The following is a 22,097-nucleotide window of genomic DNA, read 5'->3' on the forward strand; positions in this document are numbered from 1 at the left end:
GCCCAGCTAACCTAAACCAAATACAAAATTATAAGCAAATGAATGGTTTTTGTTTTAAGCCAGTAGGTTTAGGAGCAGCTTATTATAATTGACACACATCCCTATCACTGCCGCTTATCCCACCTGCTGCCCAGGCTGACCTCCCTTCATCACAAGGTACGCCTGATGGGTCACGACACTTTCTCCTTGAGTACTGATTCGACTTCACAAACCTTTCCACGAGGACTCTCTCTGGTCATCTCTTTCCAATCATAGGAGCTGACATATCAGTTGGAAACTTTGCCATCCCTGAATAAGATCACCCTTTCTCTTGTCTAAATTGAGACAGACAAGGTTTTGAATAAGATTCTAAACCTAAGTGTCAGATAGTTCCAACATGTAGTCTGAGTTAGATTGTTTTTAACAGACAAGGGAATTCTGCTGTGAATTCATCTGTCCTTAATTAAACTATCAGGTGGGTAGCAACATATATTTGGCTGGCCTCCATCTTATAGAGGGACAGGTATATGATGATCTACTAAGGTCTTAAGGAAGGAAGGAAAGAAGGTAGGAAGGAAAGAAGGTAGGGATTGGGTAACAATTACTATTTGCTATATATTCTACACACCCTTCCTTCTGCTTAAGCAAAGCATTTAACATCAAAATCCATAAAAGTCTCAGTGGAAGCCAGTGTGGTAGTCCAACTTTACTTTAGGCGAATTTGGCCATCTGCACCCCACTTTCCTTATCTGTAAATTGAAGACTGTTACATCTGTCCCTTACAGGGATCTTATGGTAACAAATGGGATAATATACATGAAAACATATTCTTCAGAGGAAACTAGCTATAATTATCATAATTTAAAAGAACACAGAAATCAACTCATGTTTACCAAAATGTGATACATCTTTCAATTGTTGTCAATTGAATTCCTACCAGGTACGTGAATTTAAATTTTGTTGACGATGATTTCAATGAAACCGTAATTTAGCTATTTTAATATTGATCCAGCTGTTTTATCATCAGTAATTTCAGTTTGGGTAGAATCCTATTCAGATAAATTATATGTGTATTGGAAACTCTAGTGAGGGTAGTATTTCTCTGAGAAATCATTTTGCTTTATACCCTGAAAAGAAAACTCTCTGAAGTCAATGATAGTTTGTAAAACAAAAGATTTATCAATAAAATTTTGCAAATCAAGTCATCATATCTAAAACTGAAGTATGTCTGATTTTTAGCCTAACTTAAATTTTAACTGCTGTAATAGGTAAACTTTCTGGTTATCTGCGACTTAACGGAAACTTTTCCTTAAACCAAAAACAAATGTAACATCCACGGTGATTGAAAAATCTTATAATCAATCATAAATCATAGAAACTTTGTCACCAAGACTGATTATTTCAGAATCCTCCAGTTTGCACTGCAAACTAACATACTGGGGGGTTGGGGGAGAAAGAAAGAAAAGACCTCCATGCCACTTCTCATCTTACACACTTAGTCTAATGCATAAAGTCAGCAAAATGAAATAGATTGAAGAAATATATACATCGTTCCACCTCAACTTTCCACCCTGTTTCTTCTCAGATTTGTCTTCATTCTGTAGTTAAACCCATTTTCCTATTCTTCTTCATCCTCTGCAAATGTAGATCCCTGAACATAATTCTTGAAATCCAACCTGGGTATAAGCAGTTTCAAGGAGACTTTCTTTTTTTCAGAGTTTTTGACTCTTTCTTCTGTAGTCCTCCCCAGCCCCAAAGCATAGTTGAGCAGAAGTTAGTATTATGCAGACTTTAGGGATGAAGCATTCAAAGCCTGGAGAGATGACTCTGATTGAAAGATAACCAACAGAAGTAAATCCAGCTGTCTGGGCTTCTGGCTGAGGCATGGCTGATTATTCTAGGCCACCTTCAAACACATTGAGTAATGGAAATATGGCGGGGTCTCAAAATCCTTTTTCCAAGATGGTGTGGTTAGCCTGCAGGCTGCCAGGGTGGGGGCTGGGGGGTGCAGAGCCCCTTTCAAGAGCTACTGGAAGTGCCTACATTTGTCCCCAACTTCCCATCTGCAGCCCAGGCACAGCTTCAGCCCCCTTTGAACCGGCGTAGGATTACAATGTCTATAATGGGGCATTCCTCAGGGCCAGAGCAGGTAAAATAATGGAGTAACTGAGTTTCTTTAAAAGGAGGGAGAGGTCCCTGGGTAGCACAGTCTATTAAGTGTCGGCCTTTTGGTGTCAGGACAGGTCGTGATCTCTGAGTTGTGGGATCGAGCCCCAAGTCAGGCTCTGCCCTGATCATGGAGTCAGCCTGAGATTCTTTCTCCTTCTCCCTCTGGTCCTCCTGCTTGTGCTCTCTCATTCTCTCTCTGGAAGTAAATAAATAAATCTTTAAAGGGAGGGAGTAGGCATTTTTCTAACAAGTGATGAGTTAAAGACCGACTGCTCTTTGTGATACTAGATACTAGATACTAAGTGAAGAGAGGGAAGAAGACTACATAGGGAACCCAACAGGAGCTGTTGCCAGAAAAGCAGCACAGATCATGGGGTACAGTGCCCACACAGAAGTGTTCCTATGCCCCAGGGTTGAGCCCTCCTGTGGGGAGAAATGGCACAGTTCAGTTGACCAAACCATGGCTTGTCAGAGACTCTCCACAAGACCCTGGTCTGATCCCAGATTCATCAGAACCTTCTGATTAAACTTCTCTGACATAATAAAGCCTAAGCAAAGGCTCCCCAAATCTACAGCCCTCACTCTTATCTAATTAAGCTACCCATAAAAAGATTTATTTGGGGCTTCTGGGTGTCTCAGTCAGTTAAGTGGCTACCTTCAGCTCAGAACAAGCCTAGCATCAGGCTCCCTGCTCAGTGGAAAGTCTGCTTCTTCCTCTCCTTCTGCTGTCACTCTGCCTACTTGTGCTCTCTATCTCTGTGTCAAATAAATAAAATCTAAAAAGAAGTAAAATCAATTTTAAAATATTTATTTATTTACTTGAAAGTGAGGGAGGAGGGACAGAGGGTGAAAAAGAGGGGGAGGGAGAGAATCTCAAGCAGACTCCACGTTGAGCACAGAGCCTGATTCAGGGCTTTATCTCACAATCCTGAGATCATGATCTGAGCAAAAATCAAGAGTCAGATGCTTAACCAACTGAGTCACCCAGGGGTCCATGGAGTATTCTTTTTAACACCATATCAAGCCATGTATTCATGTAAAAAAGAGGGAAGTCTTATGGTCAGAAATGTGTTGCAGTGTGCAGACACTAGGACACTGAATACAGAGCAGATGTCTGGTGCCTGGATGAAGAGGACAAATGTCATACAAAACAGTGTTGTCAAATGAAGGTATCTGTTCTTGGAAGGCTGTCAGTCAACAAATGATTCTGAATGTCTGCCTATGGGTTCACTGTTTAGTGCCTGAGTTTTGTGTTGAAAGCTGATGGAGAGAAAGAAGAAAGAAACTATATAGTCACCAATCAGCATATCCAAAATAGAATATTGGTTTCTCATAGGGAGTCTCCCAAAACAGGTAATGGAGGTAATAACGTTTTAAGGGAAGATGTTTACAATGCATATAAATACTCACCCAAAAAGGGTCATTCTCTGTGATCCTGATTATAAAAATCACTATGGCACAATTCAGCATTACCAGTTGAGATTTGTGGTGATGACTTGACCCTAGGTGTGTGTGTGTATGTGTGCCTCGATGGCTTGGGGCAGGGCAATTCATCAAGGATGAGGAACATAAAACTATAATAGAGGTTGGACCATCTGACGTTTGTAGACGCATGTCATTCTGAAGCTTGGGAATCTGATCAAGAAAACAAAAATTTGGGGCACCTGGGTGGCTCAGTGGATTAAAACCTCTGCCTTTGGCTTGGGTCATTATCCCAGGGTCCCGGGATCCAGCCCTGCATCGGGCTTTCTGCTCAGTGGGGAGCCTGTTTCCTCCTCTCTCTCTTTGCCTGCCTCTCTGCCTACTTGTGACCTCTCTCTCTGTATCAAATAAGTAAATAAAATCCTTAAAAAAATAAATAAATAAAATAAATTTAAAAATGAAAAATAAAAATAAATAAAAGAAATATAGAAATTAAACATGGTAGACTTCCCCAGATGTCCCAAGTCCAGCAAGGATCTCCCTGGGTGTCTGAAAAGGAGCACTGCAAAAATCACCTTTCATCTCAGACAAACAAACTAGATCAACTAATGTGATCTCAACCTGTAAAGGCGCCACAGAGATACTACAGAGAACTTTAAAACAGATAGTTTTCATTCTGTTTACCTGGAAAAAAACAATAAATTATACCTGCAAGTTATCCAAGCCCACGTCTTGGTTCCATGTTCTCTAACATGTAGCTGAAGAACCTCATCCCCATTTTCTGTCCTTTCTCAGTTTCTCACTTCCTCCCACAATCAGTGACAATATCTTGCAAATAAAGGTGGCTCTCATAAACCTGACTGACTGCCTCCGGACCTAATGTCCCAAGACTCCAAGGGCCAACAGCTCTGAGTCACAGTACTGTATCAACTCCTCCAGCCTCATCTCACAATACAGAACACATACTCTTAAGATCTCCCAGCATATGGGGCACCTGGGTGGCTCAGTGGGTTAAAGCCTCTGCCTTTGGCTCAGGTCATGATCCCAGGGTCTTGGGATCAAGCCCTGCCATTGGGATCTCTGCTCAGCAGGGAGCCTACTTCCCCCCCTCTCTCTCTGCCTGCCTCTGCCTACTTGTGATCTCTGTCTGTCAAATAAATAAATAAAATCTTAAAAGAAAAAAAGAAAATCTCCTGGAATACATATCCAATGCAACCCCACGTACAATTACATAAGCCATCTGGTTCCTTGAGGACTCTCAACTCACTGGGTCATTCCCTACTTCAACCACTGCTTCAACTACTCTGTCAAATTCTTCTTTTCTGATTTTCTAAATTCCAGGTCATTCTTATACCTTAGTCCAGTCCAGTAAAGAATCAAGAGTTTGAACATGCCCTCTGGTTCAAAGCATTCCCACAATCCTTGGGCTCCACCAGAGTCTGGATTTGTAGCTCTGGGAGCATGGAGTTGGAAGGGAAGCAGTCCCTTTCCTCCTCCGATTCATCTGAGTGCATCTTCTTCCAAGGTTGGGCAGAAGGGAAACCAAGGAAAGTTATCTGGAGGAGGTAAAGCTTATCTTCTAGGTGAATAAAGGCAGGAAGCCAAGACCGGAAGCAGAACATGGCAGCTTTGTGGGAACTGTGCATTACTTTGTATGGCAGAAGTGCTGCGTCCACGCGGGCACTGGTCTCATACAGCAGGCATGGAGACCTCTGCCAATTTTTCAGAGTAGAAACGTAGTTAAATGGTAAAAACATTGTGAGGTTTTCCATATAAATATTGAAATGCGTCACAGTTCTATTTCTGTCTTCTGATGCTATAAAAATGTATTTTTTCATAAAAACAACTTGAAAGTGAAGGAAAACTATAAGTGCTCAGGTAAAACCGAGCTCATGGTAATCTCTAAGTTTGTCCTCTCTACCTACTTGATTTTATTTATTTGTTGGCTTGTTTATTGTATTTGAATATTGTTGATGCATAATGTTCCTTTGGTTTTAGGTGTACAACATGGTGATTCAACTTCTTTCTATGTTATGCTGGTCTGACCACAAAAGTAGCTCTCATCTGTCTCCATACAACACTACTGCAGTATTATTGACTATATTCCCTGTGCTGTACCTTTCATCCCCCTAACTTATTTAATCCCTAACTGAAAGTCCATACCTCCCACTGCCCTTCACCTATTTTGCCCATCCCCCACCCCTTCTCTCCTAAGTGATTTTAGATTCAACTTCTTGCAGTTACATCCCTATCCATGTTAATACTTGCAAAGTTTTTCACTGTTTGACACACACAATTTTATACTCATCTCCACTTGATCAGTATTTCAGGTATGACGCTTAAAGTTTATCTTTTTCTTATTTCCATTGTTTGTTTGTTTGTTTGTTTTAAATAAAAGTGGGTATTAGCATATTTTTCCAGAAAGATCTCTAATCGTTCACCAGGAGAGTGAAGGTATGGTGCTAATGGAAGTAGTGTAGAAACAACAGAGCATTTTATCATCATAGTAATTAATTCATGCGATGTGAAAATACAATTAGAGAACGAAGCATCTGCAAACCAGATTCCTGTGCATGACCGGAATTGTGAAAATGCACCTCAAATTTGTAAAAAGTTTGTATCCAGGAAAATGTAATTTCAATGTAAGAGGAAAAAAATTTAAGTCAAATCCCAAGGTTTCAGATAGACTTCTGTGCTTCCCATTTTCAGTGATTCATTTATAGTATTATAAAGATTGTGCACAAAATTCCCAGGCAGATTGTTCTCCCAACAAAAATTCACTTTTAAACAGGGCTTACTCACTGCATAAGGAGTTTCTGATTAGTTGATAGCTCTGGAAATTTTCAGAAATCATGAAAAGGAGAATGCATTTGAAACCTTGTAATGTTAGAGCCAATGCTACATAAGTATTGCTGACAAATTATCTTCTGCTCAATTAAGTTATGATCAGCAAAGTAGACTTTGCTTGAACTTAATAGTTGTTTATTTCCTAGGAAAGAGAATTTATGATTAAGAAGGCACAATAAGTGAATGTTGTCTAGGTATAGAGAAAGTTTTGTATTGCTAGAAACCATGAAAGTTAAAGAGAAGGACTTCAGGGTCTGAGCTCCTAAATCAGTTCTTACCAAAATGTGCAAGTTCAAACTCAAATCATTTAAACAATAAAGATTTAGAAATCTCAGAACCTTATGAATGAGATCGATATTGATTCAATGTGTTCAACAAACTAAGATTAGATTGTCTGCGATATATGCAGAATCATCAAAGACTATTTTAATTAAAAAGAAGCTCTTAAGTTTTAGCAGGGCTGAAGATACGACTGACAGTATCTTACACAATACAAAACTTATCTGTTGTAAATCAAAATTAATATTACTAACATTGTGGCCAGGCTACATTATCATAAAATGTGAGTAGAAATTTTAATGGGGTTGGATTGTAATGAATTGTAGAGAGGAAGAGAGCCAAAAGTATGTATACATGCTTTCAACATATCTTTTAGACTTAACAGTAATGATATCTTATAAGGAAATAAAAGACTCAAATATGCTCTCATTCTGTTGATTCTTTAAATACTCTATGCATATTAACGGATATATGCATACATATGTGTGTGTGGGTTAGGAGGGACCAATAGCAAATATTTTTAAGAAAATAGAAGAAATAACATTAAGTTTGGCCTGTATTTCTTCAAATGCACAACTGGGTGTTACCTTATGAGGAATCAGTAATTTTGGGTACCCGGGTGGCTCAGCCCATTCAGCATCTGCCTTCGGCAGAGATAATGATCTCAGGGTCCTGGGATTGGGCCCCGTGTCAGGCTCCCTGCTCAAAGGGGAGTCTGCCCCTTCCCCCAGCTTGTGTGTGTGCTCTCTCTCTCTCAGTCTCAAATAAATAAAAAATAAAATCTTAAAAAAAAAAACCCAAGAATCATTAACTTTATTAATTTAATTGAGCAGAGATTATGGTTGCATCCCAAGTACTTCAGGATCTGTGGATGAATTTTCTTTTTGTTTTCCTTTTCCACGCTCAAAATGAGAAATAAGGTACCATTTTCATAATCTGATAAGAATAATAGATACAGCAAAATCACTTGGGGATAGGACAAAGAAATGATGCCAAAAATAACTTCTGAGAGTTTCAGTGCTGAACCATTTCCCTTCAACAGGAAAGGATTTAAAGGAAAACATATATCATGGTGGTGCTTCTCCCCCACTACACCGCCAGTAAAAGGGCTAAAATTTTAAAGGCCTTGGCCGAACACTGAAGGTCACTTTACTAAATTGAAATATAGGATTTTTAGAGAATGAATTTAGCAAATGGAAATAAATTTTAGATCCATTTTTTAAAAAATTGAATGAGCCATCATATATAATAATGGCCAGAACAACCAAGAATATACATGATGCAAATTTAGTGCAAATCCCAGAACTCTAATTTTTCCTGTAACTTGAAAAACTCAACTTTGGGGACGTCTGGGTGGCTCAGCCGGTTAAGGTCTGACACATGATTTTGGTTGAGGTCATGATCTCAAGGTCAGGGGATGGAGCCCCTGCCAGGAACACCTCTCTCAGTGGGGGAGTCTGCTTGAGATTCTCTCCCTCTACCCCTTCTCCCCACTTGTGCATGCACACACACTCACTCTTCCAAAATTAAATAAATCTTAAAAAAAATAAAATAAAAAGCTCAATTTTATCCAAGATTGTTGATTCAACTGATTGTGGCAACTTATCTATTCAATATATCCCTCACATTCATGCTCCTCTTGCCTCCAAGCTTCCAGATACTGCATTGGATTGGCAATGAAGGCAATCCATTTTTTATTCTGTATTTCTCAAAAATGCACTTAACATATAAGAGAAGATAGAAGCATTGGCTGGGTAGTGATGTTGGTGAAGAGTGGCTTTGTGTTCACATGGGTGACCATACACACACAGACACACACAGACACACACACACAGTGAGCAGACCTGGAGAACTTCGTGGCATTACAGGAAGATTTCCAGAACACCTTCTTGCAGCTCAGAGGCTATAGGTGATGTTATACTAACTGAATCTTCTCTCTAGGAATTTTGCACCTTGTTCATATGTTATCACGCTTTAAATTTCAAGCTTTAATTCAAGGCCTAAATGTGTTTTGAGCTGACCATGCCACTTGCGGCTTGTTGGCACGGTCTGATGCGTAGTAACACGATAGTTATGAAAATGTCTTCACATCATTCCCCCAAAAAGGAACTGTGTGAAAAGTGATACCTGGCATTTGCTTTAAAGCTTCTCACTTGCTTGATTAATTTATCCTCATAGAGAGACCAATCACTCTGACTGGCAAGCAATTTACTCCCCTCCCAAACCTTAGAGTCCCACACTGCTTCAGGATATGACAAAACGAAAATACTGAGAGCAGGAGAGGTGAGCAAGGATACAGTCCGGGAGCATGTGTTTATATATAGTAAGGAAGGAATGTGCGTTTCAGTTAAAAAATAAATATATTTTTTATACACGCAGATATGCACATACAAAGTGCAACTCCCAGAAACTGAGACTCAAACCATACCTGAGATTAGGGTCCTTACCTAGGCATTAGCCCCAGGGACATGGCCCCAGTTGTGTTTAATGGCGGACCTTAACACCTGGTGGGAAGGCAGCAATAAAGAATTGGAATTTCATCTCCATTTCAACTTGTTTGTTCAACTTGTTTTCTGGGTTTTCCAGTATATAACCAGTCTATAGCCAGTACCCAGACTAGTGCCTAGTGTCCAACAGTTTCCCAACACATACGTTTGGAATGACTGACAGACCTTCATTTCTGGAATGGTCAAAGTGAATACAATCAGGTAATTTTGGACTGAAATTGTTCAGTCCAAAACACCAGGAGTGGTGTTTTGGCAGCTGGGAAAGAAGGGAGAGACAAAGTTTGGTGGGAAAGTTAGGGAGAAAGTACTTGAAATGGTAGAAATTCTATATATAAGCAGAAAATGTGGGTGGCATGGGAGGACAAAGCATATGGGAGGACTGTCTGCCTGAGACATTGAGAAACAGTCATTAGAGCACAAGGTTGGGGGGACAAAACTTAAAAAAACCAAAAATTTATCTCAATTTGATTCATTAACTCACTGAGTGTTAATGAAATATTGGATAGAGGAACTACCTTGGTCTTACAGACATCAAAAAAGGTGACACTTTGGATATAGAAATAGCTTGAGAAAGGAATAGAGTAGCTCAACAGAAGATAGTTTCTCTAGACCAAGAGTGAAAATATTTTAGACATGGAGAGAGGGTTTGTTTCAAAGATTTTATACAGAAAAACAGCAGACATAGTTTGTGTTAGAATGGATTTAAATATAAAGGACATATAATGAACCATATCCATTCATTCATTCAGATTTATTGAACATCTATGTTGGATATAGCAGTAAACAAAGCAAGAAAAAAATACAAACTCTCACTTTCATTTATTTTGAAGTTCATGGTCAACAACAACATGAAATCAAAAATATAAAATAAAATAAAATTTTAAAAATGAACCATACAGAATTTTATAAGGTTTTGTGCACCGTGTGCACAGAGAGAAATAATGAGGTCGTGTCAGGCAGAGGAAGTCAACCGACTGTGATTGTATTTTTTGACAGGTACTCAGGGAAGGCCCCATCAAGAAGGTCACGTTTAAGACTTGAAGGAAGTTCTAAAGTCACGTTTGTTCTAGAGGGTTAGAGATACCATCATACTTATAAAGAATATAAATGGCATGGAGACACAGGGACAAATAGAGTTTATAACCTTTGTTTTGAAAATTGATTTTTTTCTCTGTAAAATCTAATTTAGTGATACATTCAGATAACCTGGGGGAAGGGTCTATTTTTCCCTCTCACACCGTATTAGAGCACTGAGGATAGGAACAAATCTCGGTGTCTTTCTCACGGACTTCTTTTTACAATATCTCTTTCAGTTCATCAAATGCCCGCTAAGCACTACATTTGTCGGGAGCTGTAAGAATAAGTGCATTTCAGACCGTGATCCTCCTAGCAGGATGAGTAGCAGGGAAATCTGAGATATTAATTCAATAATATAAAACAAAAGGTCACGGAAATCCAGCAGAGAGAGAGAACGGTCACTTAGGAAGAGTTGAGAATGGACCATGGGACACTATGAGGCGTTTGTCCGCGATGGGTAGGATTCTGAAAGATCCAGGTGGAGCATGAGTGCCTCAGCAGGAAGCTGTTATGGGAGCAAAGGAAAAGTCAAAGTTTCTATGTGGATTTGTTTAGGCAGGAGAATGAAGCACAACATTCAAGAAGGGCACGCAAAAAAAAAAAAAAAAAAAAAAATTCTAGTCACATACTAAGACTGAAAAGCAATCGATTTGTTCTTTGGGCAGGTTTTTAAAAATCCTCGGCGTCTCCCAATTCCAGCTCGGTGGAGAACAGTTACGTGACTGCAAGGTGTCTGGTTTCTCCCGTTCACAAGAGATCTGGTGCTGCTGAAAGCCCCTTAGGTTCCAAGATTTCACTGTCCCAAATGTCACATTATCGTTGACAATTCCAAAGGTAGTATTTATAATGTTAAAAAATTATAGGCAGTCATTCCCCCCAATCATCGGCATCTATGCTCCCATTTCAATGTCTCTAAGACCGTGCGCTGCTATCTTTTTTTACTTCAAACTGACAACTGCTTTTATTTTCTTACAGTACTTATTCTTGAGACTTTCCTCCTGAGTAAGTGAAATACCCCTGTGTTCTCATTTATTTCATCTTTTTTTTTTTCTGGTTGTGCTACTGAACCAAGGAGATTTGACCTAAATAAAGTGCCAATTTGGGAAAGGAACATGAGGAGAAGTGAGGAATGGTGACAGTCATAAATGAATAACGAGCAAACGCAGTATTGTGGGGGACAGTTCATTCTCTGCTTTAATTGAGCTGCATGAGAAAGAAACCCCCTTATATTCTACTCTTCAGTATATCCTCTTCAAGCATGTTTACGGGGCCGATTACCCTCTCTTCCAGAACATGTTTTGAACACTGTACAGTTTTCAACTTTGGCTTACGTTTTTGCGAAGGTGGTTTTCCCTTTTTATTTTTCTTGAGAACTGAGGGTTACCAGTTGGCTTTTCTTCACCACAATTTCCGATTACAAAACATCAAGGAGCCCCCCCCACAGTCCAGTTTTGTGGCATGGGTGACATTTTCTCCTTAATGGGAAGCCCGTGAATCACAGAAGAAGTATTGAAGGTCTTGCGACTTACAGACACCCTCAGAAGATCCCCAGGTTGGGTGGCTCTCATGGCTTGAAATTCTTGAAAAAATAAAATAAAATAAAAATAGAATAGGATTTAACAGTTCCACGTCGGGATAACCTGCCCCAAAGAGTTGAAAGCAGGGTCTTAGGGTCTGTATGCCCATGTTTGTAGCAGTGATATTCACAACAACCAAAAGATGGAAGCAATCCACGTGTCCATTGGTGGATAAAAAGATAAGCAAAATATGACATATACATAGAATGGACTATTATTTAGCCTTTTGAAGGAAATCCTGACACAGGCTAGAGCACGGATGAACCTTGAGGACATCATGCTAAGTGAAAGAAGCCAGACAGAAAATAGACAACAGCACACGATTCCGCTTACGTGAGGGGCTTGGACTAACGGGAAGCAGAAACCGGTTGTCAGGAGCTGGGGGCTGGGGAAGATGAGGAGTTACTGTCTAATGGGGTAGATTTTCAATTTGGAAAGTTGACAAAATCCTGGAGTAGACAGTGGGGACGGTTGCGGTAAGTTTCACGTTATGCGTATTTGGGGCAACACAGAGAAAATGACACAAGTTCAACTCATCCTCCTGGGAGATGATAGAGCTCGTGTTCTGCCAATTGCTACATTGTGGTTGTTACACCGGGTAAATATAGAGACTGGATAAATCACTCGTTGGACAGCGCTGAGAGACAGCTCTGTCAGGTGAGCTCCTCGAGTCACATATCTGGCGGCTGAGAAGCCCTATCAGGATGTTTTGACTCATTACCCTGAGCCTTCATCAGCTGATGAAACTAATTTTTTTTTCATCAGCTGATTAAGATTCAAGATAATGAGTCAAAACATGCCAGTAGTAATTCCCAACAGTGTTGAAGACAGGATGTTAACTTTTCCATGCACATATATGCACGCAGACAGCCACGAGATGAACCAACACAGCCTACCGCATATGGAAAAGTTCATTTCATTACTGGAAGGGGTGGCAATTACCACCCAGAGCTAAAGGAGAGAAACAAAAAAATTAGCTGACCAAACAACTGAGCCGAATACTAATAATTCTCATAGGAAGAGAGAAATCACATGAAATTAACTCATGGGGGGACACAACTGGAGGAAAGAAAAGAGAAATCACACAGGAAATTGCCATGTGCAAATATGAATGGATTCTAGGAAAACCCAAATTCCAAATGCTTTGTGCTTCCTCCTGAATCAACAAATGCACTTCAGAATGTTTTTGATGGCAACTGTATCTAAGCTCAAAGTTCCAGGAATTTTCCACAACTGTTCTGCATTCTGGGGGCCTTTTGTCTGACTACAGAATATTGAGTATTACCAACAAAAGCATTTGATTGAATACTATCCCCCTTAATATCAGATATATATGTATTTTAAATTCCATTAGGCTTCCATTGGGAAACCACCTAATATTTAGAATGCATTGCTTAATGTGCTAACTGATCTTATTTGCGTGTGCGGCTCACTGTCAGGGAGACCAGAAGCACAGTGACAGTTATTGCTGTTGAAAGGATTCTAGGAGGGGTGTGAGCGGAATGGTTAATGGGCCAGGAGTCAAGGGACTTAAATATTTCCTAAATCTGGTAACAGTCCAGCATTCCAAAAACCAGGGAAGACTGGACTTCAAATCTTACTACAATATCAGCCTCGGTTTGTCTCTTTCAGTAGTTCGAGGAAATCAACTTATGAGATCTGCTAAACCAAGTCCCCCTTTAAACATATAATAAATGTTAAAACATGGCAGGAGCGAGTCTCAATGGCAAAGTGAAAGCAAACAGTTTACTCTGAGAACAAACAATGGCTCTGATCCTAATTCTTTGAATTGCAACAACTGCGAAGGCAATGCTTTTAAATGCAAGAGTCAGAACAGCAAAGGGACTGTGTTCTCCCATGCACCATTAAGGAACAGTTCTACGTACAGCCCCGCTGCTGATGGCAGGCTCTCTGAAAGCCTTCTTGCGGGAACACTTTGTCAGAATTTTGTCTGAGGTTTTGCGGGGAGGGAGAAGCATAGTGCTAAAAAGATGAAAACATTCTTTTTTCTTTTTTGCTTCCTGCGCTCCCCTCCCCTCTCCCCCCCACCTCCAATTCTTTCCTGACTGCTGTATTTCTGCTGTTTTTCTGCCTGTCACATGCAGGAGACACCATCACTCAGCTTACCAGGAAAGCATCCCTCCTACTATTGTTCCAGTTAAAATGTGCGCGTGGAGTTAACACCTCTGGGAGACGAACTTATGCGCGCATTCAGTGAGGGTCTTAATTGATGCACAATTTACTACATGAAGCAAAACTTTGCTTGGATAAGCTGAAATGTTATGTTGAGGAAGAGCCCTTTCTATGGTTTTACGGGCTTGTCTTCTCATTGGGAGCATACATTTACTAACTGTATAATTGGTGGCACAGTTTTTCCATCATAAACATTGTTATCAGTTAATTAAACTTGAAATGCAGCTTTGTTCCACAACATGTTTTGTCAGATTGTTTTCCTTATTTATTTATCATCATAAAATTTTACTTGGTGACTGGCAGCTTCTCAGCCCTCCAATAATAATATAAATCAAAACATAAGATTTTAGTCTTCGTGCAATTTCCTTTTGGTCTGAAAATATGAAACCAGATGTTTTTGGCATGCTAAAGATGCTTTTCATCTTTTTTTAGATTCTTTCAGTGCAGTCAAAGTAAATGCATTTTTAAAACCAACTTATGAAAGTTAAATTCCCTTTGTTCATCTTAGAGTAGTCTGGTTTGCATTGATGCAGTGGCATTGAGAGACCTTTCAGATAACGTACTGAATTTCTTAGAGGAATTACACATGTGGAGCTGAAAGCTCAAAGGGCGGCAGAAATTGTATTAATAGCAGATCAGTAGACCATGAATCGTGATTCACCAGAGGGTCCTACCGAGCAGCGTGCCTAAAGGTGGAGGTTCAGGTTGGCCAACAACCAATGTGATCTTGACTCTCTCTATATTATTGGGGTGAGGTGACTAATTTGTTCACATAGTTATCACATACTTGTTCCAGCTTGAAAATGTGGGGCCCATGAAAGCATGGCTGTTGGAATTTCCTGTGACAGTGAATCTCATTTTGGTAGATATTACCATCTATCTCAGCCTAAGGCTATCACTAAAACATCTAAACATTCCCAGATGGAACCTACTTCACTGATATTAGAGGGATTTGGTGTTACTGGAGAGATGCGGGGTCAGTACATTGGAGCAGGAACAGAGTGGTACATAGGTTAATCTCATTTGTACATGGCCTCGGATTGCCATTACGTCCCAAGGCTATTTTGTGGTTTGGGTCTTAGAACTGTTAGGACAGACTAAAATATTTTGGGATCTTGGTGGGGCAGTGTACAGAATTATTGACAATCATCTTTGCTATCTAAGCTTTGATGTGGTTTGCCCCATCCTCAGCCCCCAGCTTCATTGCATAAATTCCACAGCCCAATGTACAGGACACTTCTACTTCTTTACCCCTGCCCCCAATGATCATAGCAATCTGTATTCATGGAGAGTAGAACTCCCCTGCCTCTAACTCTGCTTGATTTTAAAGCAAGCTTTCCCAGAGGCAACACTTTTCCACATATTCAGATTTCATGAACTTCCTTATTACTCACTGCGGTTGACTTCCCATCACCAACAACCTCCTGAAATACCTGTATCAAGAGTCAGTAGTGATCCCTCAGTAGGATCACAAACACAATGTCTTCTTTGGCCAATGACATTGGCCTCTGGAAATAGACCTCTTCCTTCCCTTCTCCTGGCTTACATAAACTAAGCTCTCTCAGAAACAGGTTCTCCTGTTTCTCTGACCTTCCGTCCCAATATTTTCTGCTCCATCCTCTTTCTCTGCTTGACTGTGAGCATTATGATATGTTCCCTTTGACCTTTCATCTTCTTCCTCCTTCATTCCTCATAATCTTCTGGGTGTTGCATTGACTCCCATGACCATCTGTGTGCTGAAGCCACCTCTGAGTCAAACTCTCAGCCACAGCTTGCTCCTATATTGAGCAACCCAGTATCTAACCTATCTGGTAGAAATGCAGACAAATTCAGCATAAAAACTTCCTCTTTACCCCCAAGTCACTGTTTTTCCTAATTAGTTAAGCCTAATTACTATCACCCAGACATCCAAGCCAGAAACCTGTTGCCTCTATATACCTTTACATAGATATCACCACATATCTACTCATCACAGACTTCAAATCTACCTTTTTATTCATTTATATTTTTCCATTTCATTGTGTGAATAGTAAAAACAAAACACTATTCAAAGTAATGGGGAAATATTTGGTTTTCTGTATCAATTTTTGGACAAAGATTCTTGCCCTGCTAATTTCAAATCACAGGACATAAACCACCACTTTCTCACCACTTTGACTTTGAGGGACAAAGAAAATGGAAAACGAGATACAAATTTAACAAATAAAGGGAGGAAAATAGCAAAGAAAGAAAAGACAGGAGGACAAGAAAAAAGTCCTTTCCTAAACCATTTTTCCCCTATTTTCTTATTTTTGAGAATGGTACTGAAATTCCTTTCATTAGTCAAATCAGGTGGGTTTTTGTTTTGTTTTGTTTTCCCCTATTTCCTCTTTTTCTTCTCAGGTCCTACGTACATTAGTGCTACAGTTTCTACTTCCCTAGCATCTTCCATAAGCATTACCATTTCCACTGACTCATTTCATGTCCTCACCATATAACTAATATACCTTTGCTATGTGCTGCTACAGTCTTTTTCTTACTGATCTTGGTGGACTTTCTAAATACAAGTGCTGCTTAAAATCCTTCAATACTGCCTCATTACTGTCAAGTCAAAATCTGCACTTCCTTTTTTATTTTAAAAAAAGATTTTGTTTATTTATTTGACAGAGAGAGAGAGATCACAAGCAGGCAGATAGACAGGCAGAGAGAGAGAGGGAAGCAGGCTCCCTGCTGAGCAGAGAGCCCGATGTGGGGCTCGATCCCAGGACCCCGAGATCATGACCCGAGCCGAAGGTAGCGGCTTAACCCACTGAGCCAGCCAGGTGCCCCCAAAATCTGCACTTCTTAATAACATGATCAGAGCCCCATCATTTCCTTGGTGTTTATATCTCTGCTTTTTCTTTGGTACCCAGCATTTAGGTGTGTTGCATGATCTATGTTCTTCAAGTGCCATCTGACTCTCACTCTATCTTTACTAATGCTCTCTTGATGTTCTTCCCTCCCTCATCATCGTCTACCCACTCCCCAAGGGGCTAAGCTCCATGACTTACCTATAGCATCACTTGCCCCAAGTCTCTCCCACTGCTCAGGTAGAACTAACTGAACCCTACTTTTCTTTATTTTTCCTTAAGCAATTTTTACCATCTCCCATCGCTCAGCCTCTGTAGCACCATGTGATATATTCTGTATGTAATCTCGTGAATTAGAGGATAACTCTTAAAGTTCCAGAGCTTTTTCTGGCTCTGCTGGTGTTCTAGTTCTTAGCACAGTGCCTGGCACTTGGTAGACCGGGGCAATATGGAGCAGGGTGCCCATTCCCTAGCCATGAGAATGCCATACCCTATTTTCCATCCTCTGTTCTTGGAGCTTTGATCCTGGTTCCACCACCTTCAGGGCAGTATAACCTCTCTATATGTTCCTATTTCATCTTCTATCAAATGATGATAATATAACACACCGAAAACATTGATGAAATAATAAAAATTTAAAAAGCACAGTGTGTCAAATGTTTAATGCAGGGCCTCATATGCAGTAACTCTTTAAGGAATGCTGTTATCAGCTAATCTATGTGTGCTTGTTAAATGAAGAAATTGTTAGAAAAAGTACAAGAAGATATCAAGATCTATCAGTTCCCCGAGATTAAGAATCATGACTTGATTTATCGGGGCTTTGTCCTTGATTATGATGATGATGATGACAACGATAATGATTTGTTTATTTTTTGGTCCATAGTCTCAGCACAATGCCAAACTCAAAATAAGAATTAAATACATGTAGTTGAATGCTAGATCAAAAATGTAATATCGAGGCAAGTTCAAATTCAGGGAGGGAATAAACACAATGAGAAATAAAATCAGATGGGAGAGAAAGCTAAGCACAGCACCCTGCACCCAGTAATCTATGAACCTCTGAGTGAAGCAGTCACTATTCTCATAATACACAAATGAGAGCAGGCTGCAGAATAATGCACTGAATAAGGGGGTGGTAGGAGGGTATTAATGGTCGCTTTCTTTGCTTCTTTTCTTCATTATCATTATTTGAATCATTTATTTTCTCAAAATTTTACAATTGTGCATTAATTATCATACCGTATCTGAGGGTTGCTGTTACCTCTTTCCCTCTTTGTAGATATATCCAGATTCCTGCTTCCTTGCTAAGTGCCCCCTTTTCAAAGATTAAATCTGTTCCTTAGTAATGAGATCATTTCTGTTCATAGATAAAGGAATTTTGAACTCTAAATCTGCTTTCAGATTTCAGAAAGTCACTAAGAGGTCCTCTATGTCCTAATCATGTTTAAATTATTCTTCTAGAAGATGTTATTGTGCACCTACTGTGAGTAGGAGAGCAGAACCATATTACCTGCTAAATAAATTAAATATGACTTGCTTGAACTGCATTAATAAATTTGAATCATGTTGTAGAGCTGTGAGAAACTTCAGAAACCTTCTGATCTCACTATGAAATATATTCACTGTCTTCTCATTGGAAGCAGACACCTTAGCAGGCCACTCATTGGAAGCCAGCAAATTGAACAAAGGTTAATTACAAACCTACCAAACGCTGCAGAGGTTACTTGCCATTCTGCCCTCCAGCACCCACCCCTCCTTCCACTCTGTTGCACCAAGGTCTACTGAAAACTACATTTCCCAGAATCTCTTGATCACTGGTTTCCTGTTAGTTTCAGCTAATGGGAAACAGTGGCGGGATATTAGCAGGCAGGTAAAGGGAAAGTGAAACCATAGTATTTCTACCTTGCTTCTGTTTTCACAAGCTTCTTCAGCAATGGTTTTGCCTCTATGAGAAATCTGTTCCCACCAAACATGCCTGTCTTAGGACCTGGCACATAGGTCCATAGTGGTACATATCTCCCCTCTCACCCAGCCTCTCCAAATCTTTCTGGTGGTAACTACTTCACAGTTGTTAATCTTGGGATTACTTCACTTAGCCCTGATTTCAGATCTTCCAACACCTGTGTAATTTGCTTTTGTTTTAGACCCCTATAATAAAACACCAGGGCACAGGAACTGTTTTCCTGACAGATCCTGACCAACAGAGCCAAGGTTACCCAACACAGTCTTTGTCATGTACATGGGGTAGCTCTCCTTGGTTTGTACTTTCAGAGTAAGGTACCTTGCTGAAGGCTCTTTAGAGACCACCTTTAATCCTGTCAGAGAAAGGCTTCAGATTGTTTTCATTCTCCAGCCTCAGTAGGTCTCTTTGTTAAGGGCCCACTGAGTTACGCCAGATTGCAAATGCTAAGAAGGAGCTAGCAGTGTGCAGGCTGCCCCAAGCTTTTAGCTTATGATGGTCTCTTCCAGAAGATGGTTTCTCTGTGAAAAAAATATTGTCTTAAAGGTAACAATCTTTTGGCAAAATAATGTTATCATCTGCCTGAGTTTTTCTCATCAGTATTGTGGAGGGATATTCAGCATTTTTATCACAGACTGCATACCCTTCAGGAAGGAAAATAAACATCTAAAGAAAGTTCACTCACATGTTTGTTGGAGACCTTCAGATATCAATTTCCAATGCTGCTGAAAGATTGGTTGCCCCCAAAACCAAATTTAATCATGGCACTTAAAAACCTTTATGAGATTTTTATAGCTTTCAGGATGAAAACCAAATATTCTAGCCAGTACTTCAAATGTGTGGTTCCTACCTGTGGTCACCTGTCTGCTACTTCTGCCCCACTACTGTTCCCTCTGGAAACCACAAGTATCCCAAATCTGCCATAATCTTATGTAGCTCAATGCTTCTGGGTTTGGTATTCTAACTGTAATGGGCTTCTACCTTCTTCCCTTTTTTTTCCCTGACTCAGCCCATGTAGACTACTCGGGCTCTGCTGATAAGTCACCTGCAAACCTCTACTCTTCCATCTCTCACCTTGTTTGGCCAAGGAGTCACCCCATAGGCTTCTGTAGCATCTGCTGCAAATCCCTACACTTTATATAGTGTAGTGATCACCGGTCCATTGACCAGCTCCACCACCAAACTGCAATCTCATGGGCAAGGACACTCTCTTACACTTCCTCCTTTTTGTCAGGACCCAACATGGGGGTTGGTTTACACCAGGCACTCAATACACGTTCCCATCATCACTGCGTAAGAGTTCCAGATGCTCCACATTCTTACCAACTCTTAGTATTTCTAGCGGGTTTTTTGCCCTAAATTTTGGCCATACTAATAGATTCATAATGATGTTCCATTGTCATTTAAATTTGCATTTCCCTGGAAACAAATGACACCAAAAATATTTTGACATACTCCTTAACCACTCATAGAGTTTCTTTCTTTTTTTTTTTTTTTAAAGATTTTATTTATTTATTTGACAGAGAGAGGTCACAAGCAGGCAGAGAGGCAGGCAGAGAGAGAGAAGGAAGCAGGCTCCCTGCTGAGCAGAGAGCCCGATGCGGGACTCGATCCCAGGACCCTGAGATCATGACCTGAGCCGAAGGCAGCGGCTTAACCCACTGAGCCACCCAGGCGCCCCAACTCATAGAGTTTCTTTTGTCAAGGGTTCACTCAGGTCTTTGCCCATTTTAATTTATATTTATTTATGATAGATTCATAAGAGTTTAATCCACAGAGTTTTGATAATTTGGTAAGTGCAATTAATAGGTTGGCATTATATTAAATTTGTTAAAACTTCACAAGAGAACTTTTGTAACAGGCTCTATGACATTGGTTGATTTTAAATTTTTATAATAGGTAAGTATGCCATTATTATGAGTTAAATGAATCACTGACTTTAAAATAACCATGCATTGTATAGAAAGGAGAAATTCCAAATAATATCTGACTACAAAATATTGTTTTACATGTAGCATGCATTTTATAATATATGCATGATGGAATTTCAGGGCTTTTCTTTTTTTTTAAAGGAAGAGCAAAACGTAAGTGAGAACCACAGAATAATGTACTTCTTCAGAAAATAAAATTCACTTTAACTAGAAACATTCCTCTCTCATTTTAACAAAATGTGCAGCAGGAAAACATGTCTCTAACCATTTTCATTTGTTCTAATAAACACACACCTATCTATAAAAGGAATTTGGATCTAAATTATTTTTTATATGGAATGGATATGTTTCTCGGGGATTCTGAACACACCATACAGATAACAGAATTGGTCCTTAATGTTTTGATCATTGCCAGAACAAGCATATTTCCGGATTTATTTATTTTTTTCCCCAAAAGTTGAGTAAGACATAACAAACACTTCCTGCCACAGGCATGGCATGGCGGTAGGTCGGATACCTGGGTTATATAAATCTTTATGCTGAACGTTTATGACATTTCAACTTAGAAGTTCATTCAGTTTGATGATTGAGGCAGCAGGCAATTATGACATTAAACAGTTCACAGACCTTAACCCCAGACCCAAATGGTTTAATATTTTTAATGGCTGACTCTGCCTCTCCTGATGTGCACAGACCAAAGCAGAGTTTAAAACCCTTACCCATCTTAATTGCCCCTGCTTTGTTGCAAGCACCACTGACTGCCTTCTAGTTCCAAATGTCTTCAGTTATTAAAAATTATCAATAGAAAGTAATAGAAAGTAATCCAGACTTACACTGGCGATACAATTGGCCACATATGCCCTAGTGGAGCATAAAATAAGAAAGATCGTTACTATTACTACTGAAGTGTCATATCGAGGAACATACTTTAAAAGTGAATCACATTATGCCTGTTCAGTCCATTATTCTACTTGCAGAGACAAAGCTTCTTCCTGAAGATGACTTTCCTTTCCTAAGGAAAGACACGGTCTTAGATTCAAACGCACACTGGAGTCTGGAGCTGCTAGTCACCAGAGTAAATAGGTTGGGGAAAATATTAAATTTAAATAAAAGTCACATTGAATTTTGTCATGACAAATATATTTGCACCCAATATGCCCTTTATTACTGAACTCAGTGCAGTTGATAACTTGGCATCATATAAAATCTCTGTAATGTTCCCTGTTTCCCAATCTCGGAATTGATTTTCAGGACTACTTAGTAAATATAATCACTGTTGGTTCTAAAGCTCTAGGTGACAGCTATAGGCTTCTAGAAAGATGGCGGAA

The sequence above is a fragment of the Neovison vison genome, chromosome 8 (genome assembly GCF_020171115.1).
Source record: "Neovison vison isolate M4711 chromosome 8, ASM_NN_V1, whole genome shotgun sequence".
NCBI lineage: Eukaryota > Metazoa > Chordata > Mammalia > Carnivora > Mustelidae > Neogale > Neogale vison.